The sequence below is a fragment of the Sander lucioperca genome, chromosome 20, assembly GCF_008315115.2.
Source record: "Sander lucioperca isolate FBNREF2018 chromosome 20, SLUC_FBN_1.2, whole genome shotgun sequence".
Taxonomy (NCBI): domain Eukaryota; kingdom Metazoa; phylum Chordata; class Actinopteri; order Perciformes; family Percidae; genus Sander; species Sander lucioperca.
In genome coordinates, this window is record NC_050192.1 from 29,346,044 (window position 1) to 29,352,048 (window position 6,005).

The 6,005-nt window shown below is 44.4% G+C and overlaps 1 protein-coding gene across 14 annotated transcripts in view; it reads right to left on the reverse strand.

Moving 5' to 3' along the window:
* LOC116042039 (pleckstrin homology domain-containing family A member 5-like) overlaps nt 1–6,005 on the reverse strand; it is a 267,224-nt gene that overhangs the window by 104,655 nt on the left and 156,564 nt on the right. The window lies entirely within an intron of this gene.

Below are 6,005 nucleotides of genomic sequence, written 5' to 3' on the forward strand. Positions count from 1 at the left end.
CTCTCTCTCTGTCTCTCTCTCTCTTCCTCTGATGTTTCTAGAAACATCCTCTCTCAAAACAGCAGAGTTGTGTTACCAACCCTGAAAACACCACAACAGTGATAATGAAGTCAGAAAGTTTGTAACACACACACACAACTAATCCTCAACCTGATTTTGATCGAATCATTTAGGTAACCTCCCATGCACGCACGCACGCACGCATGCTAGGCCTGCAACAATTATTACATCATTGTCTAATTGTCAATTTTGTTCGCCGTCTCTTTGTTTAACCGCAATGAATTGCTAACGTTATTTAAGATCTTAAGGGGTATGACTGTTGATGGTAATTGTTGACTTTGTTTAGATATGCCAAATGGTAATAATATAAGTGATTATTGGTCGGACTGTTGAGCTAAAGCTATGCTAGTTGTTGGAACTTGACCCTATACACGTTCATAGCAACACAAATGACAGGGTGGGGGGGGAGAGAGACAAGATGCATGGTTTACTTACATTATCTGGTTATATATGAACAAAAGATGTATCCTGGAATTCATTCAAAACTTTAATAAAAGTTAATACTGGAACTGTTACAGCTCGCTCGCACACACACACACACACACACACACACACACACACACACACACACACACACACACACACTTGGACTGAGATGGAAAAGGAAAACGCTCAGACAATTTTATACACTCTCACCTACAAATATGGCCTTTTACTTATTATATAGACTTTTGCTTAAATAACATTTACAATGCAAGGAAACAAGGAAGTTTACTTGTAACACACTATTGTGTGGTATTAGCACTTTTACTGAAGTAAAGGATCTGAATACTCCACCGCTGGGTGAATGTGCCCAGTAAGGAAATGACATTGGAATAAAGTGAACGCCATCTTGGAAGACATAATCCAGACCTCTGAAGTCATGAGTCAACCAGATCTCACAGCTGAATGCTGATTTACTCCATAGGTCTGTTTTCTGTCTGAGATCAAATAGTTACACGATCCTGTACAGTAGCTCCATAGCAGGAATCTGAACTACAGTACAGTACTACAGTGTGATGTTATGCACATTCAACATCCCACATTGCTGTTGTTCTTGTTGACTGGGGCTGTTTACAGTTCAGAACGTTACTAATATGATCAGTTCTGCACACGCATTTCCTTCGCTCTGTAAACCGATCTGAACACACACTTTATCACCCCTTCTTTCACAGTTAGTTGAACTGCAAGCAAGCCACTGAGAGCTTCAATCCATCACGTTGGTTGAAAACACTGAACCAGCTGTGCGTGAAACCAGATGTTAGCGGTGGTGCAGTGTGAGCGTGCGCGACACACACAGCACCTGTGTGGAAAGCGGTGACTTTAGCTGTTCACTGACAGTGATCTAGGCTGCCTACCAGGCGCCAAGTCTTTCTGTAGGAGAATGATCAGCATCTAGGCTGTCTACCAGGCGCCAGGTCTTTCTGTAGGAGAATGATCAGCATCTAGGCTGCCTACCAGGCGCCAGGTCTTTCTGTAGGAGAATGATTAGCATCTAGGCTGTCTAATAGGCGCCAAGTCTTTCTGTAGGAGAATGATCAGCATCTAGGCTGTCTACCAGGCGCCAGGTCTTTCTGTAGGAGAATGAGAACGAGATGGAGGTGGATCAGGCGAACTACAACGGTTCGGAGACCGTAGAAATGCTAGCTGAAACATTGAATTCTGCTGCCCAAAACGACGAAAATCCTTGGCCATCCTTGGTTTTTCATTTAAATTCAAGAGGGCCAATAGTATCATCATACAATGCCATATGTGCCTGACAAAGGTGACTGAACTGGCAGCATTCAATAACTCCACATCTAACCTGCAGAAACATGTTTTGGTAAGTATTTGTGCATTGGTACTTCAAACAAAGTTTTCATGACTAATAGCAATTAGCAAAACAACATGTTTCGTGGCATTACTAATTTTTTTCTAGCACTAGCAACCCGTAGGACCCATCATCACTCATCATCCCAGCCAGACCTTACTCCACAGCGCTGTGGAGATAGCCCGATTGAATATAATAAATAGACTATAGACGTGTACACAGATTTTTTAGCATCACCTTTGACACCTGAGTGAGAATCCTTGGATAAATCTCAGTGTGCTCTCTGGGGGGGTCAGCATGTGTTGGCAGCAGATGGAGGCTGAGCAGCTGCTCTGTTTTTACCCTAAATCTGGAGACGCCAGATGTGCAGGAGCTGGATGGAGTCAGGGAGGGAAGGGTAGGGGGGGGCTCCTCCTGGGTCTAATCTAGCCAGCCATGCAACACTGTGGCTGGGACTGCTCTGCTACTTCAGTCCCCTGCATCTGGAGGAGAGCCAGAGGGCTGCAAAGGGCCAAGAACTGAGGCGTAGGCTTCGGGGCGACGCAGGGGACACGTCCCCCTCAATATTTAGAACAGGGGATTATCAGGATTATTTCACACCATTACTCATTGACTTTTGGAAAGATGTTGCAATTATTGAAGTTAAAAAACAGTGAAACAGTTAAACAAATCAACAGTGAAAACACTTTAAACTGTGACATTTCCTTTCATTCTTTTCCCATTTTAACTTTAAAAACAAACAAACATAAGAACATAAGACAAAATATGAGTTTACTTGCCAAACGTAATGTGCAAAATAATCTTTATTGTTAAAATACCCTGTTACAAGTAAAAGTCCTGCATTAAAAATGTTACTTAAGCAAAGGTATTTAAGTATCATCAGGGAAAATACTTAAAGTTAAAGTATTCAATGCAGAAAAATCCTTCCATCTTAGAAACCGTTGTTGTTGTTGTTGTTGTTGTTGTGTGTTTAACGGTCTAATCAGTTCAGCTGGACTGGCTAGTTTCATTTAAAATAAAATATCAGATTTTATAAACTACATGTGTTTTGTGCACAGAAATCGTAACGTGTAAAGTGTACTAAATTAGTAACTAAAGCTGTCAGATTAGAGTAGAAGAGTAGAAGTAGAAAGTGGCACGAAACGAAAAGACTTCAAATTTGTACTTAAGTAAATGTACTTAGTTACATTCCACCACTGTAAACTAGTCTTTTTTTTAAATAGAAAAAAATAAAAAACGAGTACCATCAAAGGAGCTGAGACATATCTGCCTCTGATAATGAGACGCACAGCGAAGGAGCAGCACATCATAGAAATATGACACGTTGTGAATAAAGCATCAGCACGGCTTCAACAGGCTTTCAGCTCCAACTTAAAGCCGCCTTTCAAACCACGGGCCTTATTACACACAGTCACATCTCTGCCTGCAAGGCTTGACATAGCTCCGATGAGACAAAAGATGCTTGAGTCACCTCACTTCATATTCTCGTTACACAAGATGGATATTTACACATGAACAGCTACAGGCAGCACTGACAGAAAATACAAACATTCATTTTAGTTTTTAACCAGGCTCTGTCTCAACGCAGAACCGATTTTGAATAGGACAGTCCCACGCACTAATCAAATGCAACGTCATGCTTGAGTAGGATCGGGCATCGAGAACCGGTTCCAACTTGGAATCGTTTCAAAAATCACAATTCCAAAATCGTTTTTTTTATTGGAATGGAAAAAAATTTGGTTTGGAATCCGATAATCGGTTCCAAATTTAACGTGTAAGTTTTGGTTTCCGTAGCAGCCGCTTTATGGGTCTAACGTTAGCGGTCCGCTGACCCACTGCTGCTGGGTCTAACGTTAGCAGTCCGCTGACCCACTGCTGCTGGGTCTAACGTTAGCGGACAGCTGACCCACTGCCGCTGGGTCTAACGTTAGCGGTCGCTGACCCACTGCCGCTGGGTCTAACGTTAGCGGACAGCTGACCCACTGCCGCTGGGTCTAACGTTAGCGGTCTGCTGACCCACTGCCGCTGGGTCTAATGTTAGCAGTCCGCTGACCCACTGCTGCTGGGTCTAACGTTAGCGGACAGCTGACCCACTGCTACTGGGTCTAACGTTAGCGGTCTGCTGACCCACTGCCGCTGGGTCTAACGTTAGCGGTCGCTGACCCACTGCCGCTGGGTCTAACGTTAGCGGTCTGCTGACCCACTGCTGCTGGGTCTAACGTTAGCGGTCTGCTGACCCACTGCTGCTGGGTCTAACGTTAGCGGGTCTAACGTTAGCGGTCTGCTGACCCACTGCTGCTGGATCTAACGTTAGCGGTCGCTGACCCACTGCCGCTGGGTCTAACGTTAGCGGTCCGCTGACCCACTGCCTCCCAGAGAGCTGCGACACAGTTTATGGCCCCACTGACGCGTATTGTCACTATGACAACTAACAACAATCGCCATTTTGTTGTGTACCAATCAAATGACCACGGGAAAAAGTTCAATGGCCTTTCTATCCATTTTATTTATATTGTTTCAACTCCATCCCTCAAAGAATCGGAACCGAGAATCGATAAGAACCGGAATTGGAATCAGAGTTGTTCAAATCAAAACTATGCCCAACCATGGATGTATTAAGAGAACTGGATACAGTGTTTGGCGCGAAGCCCCGTTCATTCCAATGAGAGTTGCGCAAAAGCACATAAAGCAGTTATGTCAAAAATACCCGGATCTTCTGCGTTGACTGGCCCATGACGTGACGATGGACCTGCGCACTAGCAACAGTTTGTTTGTTGTCATAGCAACACTGCACGTTCACGATTGCGTTTTTCGTAACTGCCACACAGCCGACATTTAACACACACACACACACACACACACACACACACACCCCACCTTCTCTGAACAATAATACAATGATCAGCTAAATCCGTCAATGTGAATTGCTAGCTGATGTTTAATGTCATTAGTCCTCAGTGTAGACGAACGTGCTTTGTTTTAAATGCCATGTGACAAAGCCGCCGTGTGTGTGTGTGTGTGTGTGTGTGTGTGTGTGTGTCTCCTCCCTGCAGAGCCGCTTCCATTCGCCGTCTCTCCCTGTGGCCAGGCCACTAACCTTTCAGAAAAGGCCAGCAACACTGACAGCCCTGCCTCACCCTTTCCCTTTTCCCTCCCTTCATTCCTCCTTCCTCGCTCTGGCTGCATCTTTTGTTCTCACTGCCCCCTCCCCGACTCTTTCCCACTCATTTTCTCCTTTACCTTCATAGTGAGCTCTCGCTCTGTCTGCCAGCCGTCCAGATGCTTCTCTCCATCACCTCTGACCTTTTAACTGCCGGCTTCTCCCTGCTCCCTCCTCCTCGCTCTGCAGTAACATTGCCTCTGTCTTGGCCTGCACAGGTCACTAAGACCTCTTCTTTAGAAAGGAGAGACTAACCCCATCGACCAATCAAAGGCTAAATGCTAATAATAAAAACTTAAAGAGCAACTTCAAGGTTTATACGTAACCTCTTCTGATAATGACCATTTGAAAAGTCAATGCAGGGTTTTATATGTAGGACAAGAATTTAGAGGAACAAGTAGTTTTTTTCAACATTGCGTCATATTATGTAACAGAATAGAAATGTAAAGTATTTATACAATGACTACTCAAAGTGCTTTTACATATTACAGGAACCATTTACCATTCAGACACTGTAGCCGAGGCTGCCATACAAACTGCCACCTGCTCATCAGATAAACATTCACACATTTTCACGCAGCGATGGCCCAGAGTCCAGAGAAAAGGACAAGACTAGGCTACTCTAGTCTACTAGGCTACTCTAGTATTGATTTATGACCATTATAGGAAGAAGGGAGAACATTTCTCTTTGTTTAATATCATTAAAAGTAACATTAGGTTTTGCTGTCCGCTTCCCGACTCATTTTAACAGAGAAAGAGCGTGGTCTGCTCGAGACAGCGCCACAGTCAACTGCACGCTGCGTGTGTGTGTCACGGCCAAGAGAGAGAGAGAGGGAGACATAGAGAGAGAGAGAGAGAGAGAGGGAGAGACATAGAGAGAGAGAGAGAGAGAGAGAGAGAGAGAGAGAGAGAGATAGAGAGAGAGGGAGAGAGAGAGAGAGAGAGAGAGAGAGGGAGAGACAGAGAGAGAGAGAGAGAGAGAGAGAGAGAGAGAGA